Consider the following 12,257-nt stretch of genomic DNA (forward strand, 5'->3'; position numbering starts at 1 on the left):
TCTGAAATATCCAATCACACACATATTATATGCATTGAATATAAATAAAATAAAACAAAAAAAATAATTACGAATCAATATCAAATAAAATAAAGACCGTTTTGGGTAATTGAAAAAGTAAACTATGAAAAATAATTGAGACAGAAATGTTTGCTTTATAAATAGTTTTCAGTTCTTTATTTAAAAAATAAAAAAAAATATTTAAAAAAACGTTTTTTTTTTGTTAACAATAATTTTAAAGAAAACTAAGCAACATAATTAAAATAACGTACAGTGCACCAAAAAAAAAAACGGCCCACCCTAAATAATTTTTGTTCTAATGTTCAGATTTTTCATGATCTAGGACTTAAACTTAATGGTTCGAGGGGATGACCTTAAATATGCTAATTAAATATTGCAGACTATATTTCAAATTACTAAATCGGGGCACAAAAACGAACTTTCTCTGATTAAACATACCTGTGTTTCGACGAATTCGGATTTCTGACCCTTGTGGTCAGCCGCAATCTGGGGATATAGAGTCCCAATAGTTTGGTCAGGAGAGCGTCGTTCCAAAGTTTGGACCTCTTAACTTTTCACCACATCTCGGAACTTTTTACGGGAATTGAAAAATTTTTGCACACAATTATAAAATTTATTTATCTAAATATAATTCAATGAAAAATACAATTTTTAGTAAATTTTTATTATTTTATTTAACAGTAGTCCTAAAATTTTAAATTGTAAGGTATATGTAGTGTATCTACCACTACAAAAATACAATTCCCTTGCATATAAGACATGTTAACTCGACTCTAAACAGGGTTTTTGTCTGGAACCGTGATATGTATTGCTGAAGAATTAGAGACATTTACGCTGATGTCATGCTGGTCTAGGATGCCGATTACTGATGCTGGTCATGCTCTACTGATGTTCTCTTCTCCATTGCGATGCTGATCATGATGCTGATTATCCTGAACGTTACAAGGTGAGTGATACTGATTTTGATCTCGTCAGGTTCCTGAGGCGGGAGAGACAATACTGACAACTGACCATTTTGATAACTGGATTTTAAATTCGCCATTTTGTTTTTTCAAGTCATGCCGTATCATAAAACAGCTCGTGGTGGAAAGGTTTCACTCTCCAGTCCGGTCGTAATTCACCGTCGCATTGCAAAGAATCCACATCATCAGAAGAAATCATTGCTACCTGTGGGATTTCAAAAAGATATTTTCCATCAGTTGAACATGAACATATTGACGATCTTGTAGAGTTTTACACTCAGTTTGATACAGAGGAGCTGATTGGTTAAGATAAATTACTTAGCAAACTGCTCATTCAAATACGATCAAGTTACCCTGGAGAATATGAATACTCATACTTCCTAAAACTGACAAATGCAGCTTATCGCGTCAGATGGAAGAGGAAAAACTTTGAAGCAGAAGAAAACAAGGAGATGAATAAAAAATCCATTCAAGTCGAATCAATAATGACTGAAACTAATCTAAGCACTGAAGACATAACCATGGAAAATAAAGATGAAAACCTGAATACAACACCGAATACAGAAACTGACACGGACATCAATAATAACAATAATACAGAACCACCAGCAAAGTAAAAAAAAAGAAGAAGAAAAAGCAAAATGCAGTCAAAATAATTGAAGATAATTCTACACTCATGTCTACAAACAGCTGTCCTTTTTCTAGCCAACATAACTCAACAGATGACGCCACTATCTTGCCGACAACAAAACCTAAGGAGGATACCGACAAAGTACGGGATCCACCCAGCAAACCTGAAATGACACCGCAAGCTAGATTTATTAAGGTTTTGGTTCGGGGCCTGCCTGTGGACTTTGATACAGATGCCATCAATACAGAATTGCATGAAAACAATATTGAAACCTTTAAAATAGTGCAGTTTAAGAAGAGAACGGGAGAGGCCTATCGGCTCCACTTTTCTCATAATCCTAACATCAACGGCGAATCACTATAGAGTATTCGAAGTCAACAACATACAGCAGATCCCGATCAAAATCGAACGATTTCGAGGAGGTCGAGGACCTATACAATGTTACAACTGCCAAAATTACGGACATACACAAAGCCACTGCAATGCACCTGCAAGGTGTGTAAAATGCGCTGAAAACCACAGGTCTCATGAATGCAACAAAGACAGAACAACACCTCCAAAATGCTGTAATTGTTACAAAAACCACACAGCCAACTAAACTGGGTGCGAGACCCGCCCCAGCAGAAGGAGCCCTCGAGCAACATCAAATTCGAAGCCTAAACTTGCTCGCTGATTAGCGTTATTAATCAAAGAATTACAGGAATTGCTTAAAAATGAAGAAGTGCTCCACCTTCTGCGGGGGATCATCTAAATCCCAGTGAGTTCCACTTTTTTATTTATATTTATTATAGTTTCTTTTCACAACAGACTTTTACTTAAGTTAAATTATAAATTACATTAGAATTTCTTTTCTGATAATATAGCCAATTTGGCAACTAATGAAAAAAATTGATTTCAATATCTTAAAAATTTAAAAAGTTTCAAGCCATTTTCTGAGAAGTTTTAGTACTTTTCAAAAGAAAGCTCAAAACGATCAGGGGGTTGTGCACAAATTTTCTTTTGTATCATAAGACGAAATTTAAGAACAAATGATAATACCTTACAACAAGCGTCCGGAAACTAAACTTAGATAGTATTAGAGAGAAAGAAAACACGTAACCATTTTTCAATAAACAATAAGAAAACAAAATACCGGGCTAGCTCTGAAATTATTTATTTATTTAGTTACTAGCAGAGCACAGAAAACAGTTACAAATTACTAAAAAAAACATATTAACAAAACGAAACTCACATAACACTAAACGGAGAGATTATTTGGGAGATGTTCTCCAATCGGTTGCCGCAGTTCAACTCAAAAGTTTCGCCACAAGATGGTAATTCAGTTTTAAGGTAGTATAAATCTGTTACAAACATACTTTTATGGGAGTGATCCCCCCCCCCCCCCACAATGCCGATCTCATTTTGAATAAATTCTGTTTAGAAAATTGTGGCCTAATTGTTTTGAGCTTTCTTTTAAAAAGTACAAAAACAACTTGAATTGCTTGAAACTTTTTAAATTTTCAAGATATTCGAATAAAGCTTTCATCATTAGTTGCTAAATACGATTTCCTACAAAATTATGAAAAAGCTTTTTTAAATTTTTCTACGCATGCGCAGTATAAAAAAAACTAGCTTTAATGCTCATATCTTGCGCAGTTTTAAACGAATTTTTTAAAAATTTTAAATAAACAATTTCATAATTAATCTTAAATTTTTACAATAATTTTGTTTCATTCCATTGAATATTTATAAAGTTATAGTTAAAAAAACGAAGGGAAAAAAAAACTAAGGCGGAAAAATTAATTTTTAATAAAAATGTCCATATTACCATAAATATTTACTCTAGGTTTACGAAATTTTACGCATTTGTTATTTTTAAAAAATTGTAACGTGAGCTGTGGTAACTCAGGGGGAGAGTTCCCCTTCCCTTGAGGTGAACCGGTTTCGAATCCTAGCGATGGCTGGTCTATACGCATTCCACACCCAGCTCACTCTGACCAAAGTGCTGACGTAAAATATCCTCTACGGTAGACATGGGTTAGAATCCTCTTGTCGTCAGGCTAACCGTGGCAGAGTTTCGTGGTTTTTCTCTCCGTGTAACACAAATGCGGGTTAATTCCATCAAAAAGTCCTCCACAATTTTTCCCAATACTTGATCTAGGAATTCCCTTGTCTTCTGGATTGTGTTCCAAAATGACAGCGTTGAACATTCGCAGTCGTAAAACCAAAAAATTTGGTTCGGCTGTTCAACAACGGATATAAAATAAAATAGTTGTAACGTATTCTAATCATAAATTCCGACTGGACTTGGTTACAAACAAAAGCAATTTAATTAAAACTTATCAAATAAAAAAATAAAAGAACATTTTGATCCATATCTCAGTAGAAGAGTATCTCCATCGAACTTACTCTCTTCAAAATTAAAACATGCTTGTGAAACTACACAATGCGCAATTCACTTAAATTCCAGTTGTGGTTAGAGAAGATATTACAATATGCACCAATCAGATTCCGAAATGTATATTTTATAGGAATTTTTATTTTGATAAAAAAGAGCATGATAATACTGTTGGTCTTGCGTTGGAAAATATTTCATATTAAAATGAAAAGTTTGTTTTCAAAATATTTGTTGTTTAGTCATAACAAAAAGAGAAGGATCTCCCCACTTCTCTTAAGATAGACTCCTTAAACTTCTCAGTCAGTTTTCGAACCGTATCGTATGAACAGCTTGGAACGAACTCCAAAAGCTTCCATTCTTTTTGAACAAAATCCCTTAAGATAAAAAAGTGGTCGCCGAACTGAAATGAAATTTTTGAAATCTAATTATGGAACCGTGATGACTGACAGGATAAAGCGTTCGCCTTCGATTGAGGTGACACCGGTTCGAATCTCAGCTATAGCTGGTCGATACGAATTCCGTATCTGGCTTACTCTGACCACAGTGCTGACGTAAAATATCCTCAGTGATAGACGGATCATGGGTTAGAGTCTCCTTACCGTCAAGATAACTACGGGAGGTTTTCGTGATTTTCCACTTCATGTAACGCAAATGCAGGATTCGTTCCATTCAAAAAGTCCTCTACGAAGGTAAAATTTCCGCCAATATCAATGGTTCCCTTGTCTTCGGGATAGGGTTCAAAATGACAAGGCTACGGAGTTTAACATTAGCAGCCGTAAATTCAATATTTGGTTCTGCTGTTCAACGACGGTTCTGAAATAAAATATAAAATCTTTGAGCTATCAATCAAAAAAACTATAGATTTTTTTTTTAAAAAAAGAAGAAAAAAAACCCAACAATTTAGATACAGTTTATTGGCAAAGTGGATGAATTAAGGTCATCCTGCTGGAGCGTTAATCTGAGCTACTACGAGTAGCTCGTGATCGACTCAGGGCCGAATGAAAGGGGGCTGCAGTAACAGGCCAACATGAAATGCAATAATGGAGGAAATTGTTTAGTTAAAAAGTAAGAATAAATAAAATATTTTTTTTTAAAAAACTGGCATCCTTAATGTCACATTTTATGATAAAATCTAAAAATTTTTTATTTTACTACATTTTTGTTTTCTTTGAAAGTTTTGTTTAACACAAAAGAATAAGAGAAAAGAAAGAAAGGGGAAAAAAAGAATAATGTTCTTGAGTCAGTGGGAAACATCGTTTGTACAGTCCGCAAAAAAAAAAAAAAAAAAACGAATCACCCTGAATAACTTTCGTTCTAATGATCGGATTTCACGAACTAAGTGTCAATCTTAATGGTTCCTGGGGGTGACCTCAAATATGCTAATTATTAGTGCTAACTATTAATTAAGTTACGAAATCAGACACAAAAACGTACCTTCTCTGAATAAACATATATTTGTTTTTACATATTTGGAATCTAGACACTTGAATTAAGGGGGGCAGAAAATTTTTTAAAAAAATGGGTGGTAAATTGGGTGGCAATAAAGGTTTATATATTTGGCGATAGTCCAGAAAACCGCCAAAAAAAGTCGCCTGCGCAAATGAATATTTTAAGATAACCCATTGACTAATTCAAAAGAGGAATGCTTAATTTTACTAGGTTGTTAAGGCAACCACGCTCTGACTGTAAAAAAAATTGAAATAATGTTTTGTGATTGCTCGGAGAGGTTTAATTAATTGTTAATAGAAAATATCACGAAGTTTTTAGGCAATAGACAATTTTTAAGCTGATTTCTGTCCAAAAAGCAAAAACAAATTTATTTTAATCCCCTTTGAAAAGAAAATTTGAATCGATTCATTAATTATTTATGATTTTCTAAGTTTTTAGAATTTAAATACATGAACTTTATATCTGATATTACTTAAATTATGCTGTTTTTGCTATATTTATTCGAGGATTTCATACTAAAATCAAATTAACATAACTTATTATAGCTATATACAAAATTTTAGGGACAACCATTTTTACAGCTTTAATCGAGTCTTCTAGGCAAGAAAGTTTGAAGAAAAAAAAAGTACTTGAAAAATAAAATGTAGATTGTATAGTAATTCTAATGCACATTCACAAGGTTTTCTATAGTTAACGATATTTCTTTTTTTCTTTAACTCAAGGAATTGCTGAATGCTTAGTAGCATTTGAAAAACATTGAAATATGTTATGCTTAAGAATAAGATATTGAAATAATATGTTGTATATTGTATGATTCATTGTTTAAAAAATCGCTTCATTCTGCTAGATATTTAGGTTACATGGTTTTTTTTTGGATAAAAATGATTAGCAAATAGCATCCTCATGTTTCGATACATTCTAAAACTTACGTTCGCAAATTCACCATAAAATGTCGCACAACATTTTCTTCAATTACAATACGCAACATTTATCACCAAATACTGCTACTATGATTATTTTTGTTTTCTTATATATATCTGATACTTTCTTTTTAAACAGAGCTTGTAAGATCCTTAAGATACTGAAATGGGGGCACAAAAACTTGAAAGATAAAATATTTAATTTCATTAACTCAAATTATTTGGTCTCAAAATTTTAATTTTTAAGTTAAATATAACTTTTAATTTTTAAAGTTATAAGCAAATTTTTAAAGGAGCACTGACAGAAAAGTTTAATCTCCCAAATATCCAATAGCCTGTACTTTTCTCAATATGGAAGAATTTATTTCAAAAAGAACATTTGGTTAATCAAATTTTGGCTCTGAAGCTGATACAACTAACAATGATAATGAAAGTATCTTATTGAAAACTGATTTTGAGATAAGTCCTCTTAAGGCATTGTTAGTTGCAAAAACAATTGGTTCCATTAGTAAATGGTAAGTACTGCTGAAGACCCACAAGATATAAGTCAATGAGAGATGGATTATACTCGAACTTCGTGATCCTTTTTCTCATTTATTATCCAGTGAAGAATTCTAGAAATGGTACTGGAAAATCAAAAGAAATTTCGAAGATACATTTGCATTGGCCAAAAATTTGGAAAAAAGAGGAAGGTTAAATCAAAAGAAAAAGAAAAAAATTACTTTTTTTGCATTAACTTCAGAAAAAGAACGAAAATTTAAAGAGATTGAAAGAGCTGAAAAAAACGTTAAAGCAGAAAGTATGACGAAGAGAAAAAAAATACTTAAAAAGATTAAAAAAAGCCTCAAAAAATATGGGGAAGAGAGTAAACAAAAAAGTGATCTAATTATAATAATAATAAAAACATCATCGGATTACACAATGATAAACATTCATAATTTAGAACGGACGATTAATATTATTCCAAATCTGTGCATACGTATGTATATTATTGAAATTGTATCTGTTATTGGAAAACAAAATCAAAAAATCAAAAATAATCGCATTAAATTAGCACAATCTGGTGTATAATCATATTCTATCAGAAGCACGCTTTTATAAAACTAGACATTCGTTGAATAAAATGTTTTTTATTCAAAATGTTTCATTCAAATTTTTTTACTAAATTGCAAATAAATCATTAAACGACTAAAAAAATGTCCTATTTCATAGTTCGAAAGAAATAAAAATAAAAAGATTAGCAAACGGTTATTAGCGAAAAAAATATGAATGAAATTTTACGCTTCGCGCGCGAAGTCAAGTTCCTCGCAAGTTTATCACATTTTAATATTAATCGCCCCATTTAATTATTTTTTTTTGTCGCCAAATTATTTTTTAAAATTAATTAATTTTAAATTTTCTCAGCTTTTAATAAATCAAAAAAGTTGAAACTTTAGATTTTTCAATTGAAAAATATGTAGATTAATATGGTATAAAAAAATGTATACCTTATAATTCAAAATTTTTTCATCCTCAATTTAATTAAATAATAAAAAATAATTAATAATTATTAAAAATTATTTTTTTCATGAAATTATCTTTGGGTAAATGAGTTTTATGACTGGGTGAAATTTTCTTCGAATTGCTTTAATAGTTTTGAAAATATGACTAAAAACGTAAAAAGTGAAATTAACATTAAGGGGTACGAACTTTGGATCGCTCTCCTGACCAAACTATGGGGACCGTATTTCCCAGATTGCGGCTACCCCCTTTATTTTGAAGGTTAAGAATCCAAATATGTTTAAAAAAAAAATTATGTTTATTCAGAGAAAGTACGTTTATGTGTCTGATTTCGTAACTTAATTAACAGTTAGCACTAATTAATTAGCATATTTGAGGTCACCCCCAGGAACCATTAAGATTGACACTTAGTTCGTGAAAATCCGATCATTAGAACAAAAGTTATTCAGGGTGATTCGTTTTTTTTTTTTTTTTTTTTTTTTTTTTTTTTTTTTTTTGCGGACTGTACCTACTCCAAGTAAAATAATTCATGGCAGTCAACAATTTTTGAATAGGTGAGATCATTGAAGTAATTGCATCATCATTTGCTAAGATAATTTTTTTGTTACTTAGATCGAAATTGCCGTTGAAACATTTTTCTTGTAGGAATTCAAAGAAAAGGTAAGTTTACTATGGGTAAGAAATATGATAATGACGCTGGAAAACAAAAGGCAAAAACTGCCGAAATTTCTAATTAGTTTATGAATAATAACAAAGTTCAACTATTATTAAAAGTGACTACTTACGATGAAGATGTTTAAAATATGTAGATTTTCATATTCAGGCTGATATGAAATTGACCATAAATTACATCTCGTTTAAGATAGAGTTTATATATTTATATACGTCAATTGTTAATGCTGCATATTTTTTGTTGTTGTTTCTAATGCCACTTGCCACAAGGGCAAGCCTGTTTAGTGAAACCGCCGGTGGGGTTTGAACCCACGAACTCTCGGACATGGGCTCAGTGCCCTACCGACGTTTACAGGGCGGATCCATTGGTACATCCATTCATTCATCCTCAGATCGTAATTTTGACCTGAATCAGAGAACGATCGATCTCCAATCCAGTACCTCCAGAGGTACTGATTTGTTATGGGAACATGGCGGACTTTTGCGACAGATTTAATAATGACACCTTTTCAAAAAATTAAATTTGGTAATGACCAAATTCCATTTGGTAATAATTGAATTTGGTTTCAAGTGAAGGAACTAGTGTTGTTCAAAAATTTCTCAACCTGAAACTAGAAGAAAAATAACCTGAGTGAATATGTCACAGTGTTAATAAAAAATATTTTTTGAAATGGTGCGTTTACGCATCTTCGGTCGAAAATGGGTTAAAACGCGTTTTTACTGAACATTTTGAATTCTAATGCTTCTTAACGATGTGATGTTTCCCATTTATTTGTTATTGTTAGAGTAGATAACAAATACTCAATAAATACTACAAGAAATATTGTTTTTTCATTTATAACAATTTATTATAAATATTTACATAAAGCTAAGAAATGAACCAGAATGTTAGTAATCATCAAATCTCGATTGTTTTGAGCACTTAGATTGTTTTGAGCATAATAAATAAATACAAAAAACACGAAGAAAATTTAAAAAAAAACAGTAAGTTTTATTTATTGCGTATAAGCTGCAGAAATAGAACTCATAAAATAAGTTCAAAATGTAGATAAAACAAGGGGAAAATTACAGAACAACGAAAAAAGGAGAAAAAAGAAAAATAATAAATTTTTTTTTCTTGAAAAGCAATGCTTCACTTTTCTGGATAGCAATGTCAGATGCGTAAATAGATTTAAGTCAAATATTGCGTTTAGTATACACGAAACCTTTATAACTGTTAAACTATTAAATCAGTTAATTTGGTTTTCTTTTCATTCGAATTAGCGTAACAGAACTGCAAACAGTTAAGCTTTTTTTCAAAACATTTCATAGAGTGCTAAACAATTCTAAAAAAACTAAAGGTTTCAGAATTTTCGGTAATTTCGCTAACATTTTAAAAGCCCTATCACGAAAGAGCTGGGACAAAATAGTGCTTCATTTGAACCATTTACATGAAGTGGTGAAGCAAATAAGTTCAAATTATATTTACAAAACAAAGAATCATTCATTAAAACATAAACTTAGTTACCCCTAAAAGAAATTGCTCCAAAAAGCATAGAAAATCAGCTGCCTTGTATACATAGGTAACAATACTTCACTTGCTTAGATAGCAATGTTATATACGTAAATAGGTACAAGTAAAAAAAAAAAAATTTACTCTTTATACTTAGAACCCAAATAAATTATAAAATATTAGTTCTAGAGATATAGCAATCACATAAGTGTGTTCCCATTTTATCTTTCTAGAAATGGAATATGACTTGTCCCAATATCTTTTTCAAATGCTAACGAAGATAATTATATTTATATCATGCAGTTCCACTAATGTGCAAATTCAGAATTTTTAAATAATAAATAAAGATTTTTAAAAGTACAAAATTAAGGGCACATCATTCAATATTCTAAAACGTCTGTGGTTTTATTTCTCCCTTTTTCCTTTACGAACGAGGTAGAAAAGCGTTGATAATAACAATAATAAACAACAAAAAATGGAAAATCGTTACGAACAACCAGGATCGAACCCTGGCCCTTCCGAACCGTAATCCGATTTCCTGCATCAGACGCTCATTATCAAGATGAACCAAAACGTAAAAGATGAAAACAGATTTAAATCGGTAGCAAATGAAAAATAATAAAGGAGGAAAACTACGGTATCTGAGAAAGCGATGGTAGCCAAAAAACGCAAATCAGGGCAAGATGCATTTTTAAGAGAAATGGGGGATTCATCCTCTTCTTTCTGACAATCTGCGAAGTAGAAAATTTCCTTCATCCCTTCCTATTACAAATTTTATTTGGCTTCCACTTGGGCAGATGTAAATATTATTTGGTTTAACTCATTTTCATTTTAAACGAGTAAGCTTTCAACATAAGTTTTTTTAATTTTACTTTGATCTAATTCAGAATGTTGATCTGAATATTTTAAAAAGTTTTCATTAAATCTAATTATAAAGACAAAACAGCGTCAGAAGTTATTTACGACTCATCCAAATATTAATATTACAACTTTATATAACACTTACAATTATGTATTTTTAAAATAATCATTTTAAACCTCTCAATTTCTTTTGACTTATTTCAATGCTTCGAAAGAATTTTACCAAAATTAAAATATGCCTAGAACCAGAAATTCTTCTCCATTTATAAAAATTATGCCAGGTAACAAAATAATTTTGCGAATTTGTTATCTTTTAGTAACTTGAAAGAAAACAAATATACATATAATAATTTTATGTTTTGTGATAATCCTTGTTCTTATTTTTATGGATTAAAGTAAAATAACATTGGCAGAAAGAGAGCAACTAGTTTTTAAATTTTTTTTCCTTGCTACTTGATATTCGTCCTATTTCCAAATAAAATAATTCAAAAATTTCTATATTCAAAACATTATAATTCTAACTTTTTTTCATGCATATAATTATTATAGGGTGATTTACATATATATATATACTATATATGGGTCATTCTCACGAAAACTGTCATTTTTCAGTTCATAAAATCCCAAAAAAGTAAAGTGAATAAAAAGCTCTGAAACTTTTTATATTAATAGAAATATGTAATAACATTATAAAGAAAGTATATATCCTATAAATTATACTTAATATTTAAATTAATAAATTTTTTAAATAATTAATTTATAATAATTAATTAAATAAATTAATTAATTTAATAAATTAATTCATTTTTCAAATTAATTAATAAGTAAATTAATTATTTTCACTATTTAAAAAGTGAGGGAATGACACTAATAGTGAGGGAATGATATTTTATTTTAATACATGTTTTTATCTAAGTTACATCTACTTAAAGTTTGAAAATGATAACATACTAAGTATATCTAATATTTATTATAATTTAGTCTTATATATTTAATAGTTTTTACAGGCTTGGGAAATAAAATTGGCTGGCACGATTGAACAAAAAAAAATTTAATAATATACTCATCTTGAATCATTCCCTCACTTCAGCGTCATTCCCTCACTTTATACACAAGTGAGGGAATGACGAATTCAATAAAATTTAAAAATAACAGTTAGGCCTAATGAATTTCTGAAGTCAATCACATACAATTATATTCATACAAGAAAGCAGCATATAATTATCCACTTTCTCGATGAAGTTGTATTTTATTTTACTCTAAAAAATGACATGAGGGAATGACAAATGTAAAAAATTTTACCTGGTTTGATTCATCAAAATTTATTCCACAGCAAAGCTTCTTTAAGTTGAAGATGGAAACATACTGCAAT

This window comes from Parasteatoda tepidariorum, chromosome 8 (genome assembly GCF_982258835.1).
Source record: "Parasteatoda tepidariorum strain Cologne lab strain chromosome 8, Ptep-v5.0, whole genome shotgun sequence".
Classification (NCBI taxonomy): Eukaryota; Metazoa; Arthropoda; class Arachnida; order Araneae; family Theridiidae; genus Parasteatoda; species Parasteatoda tepidariorum.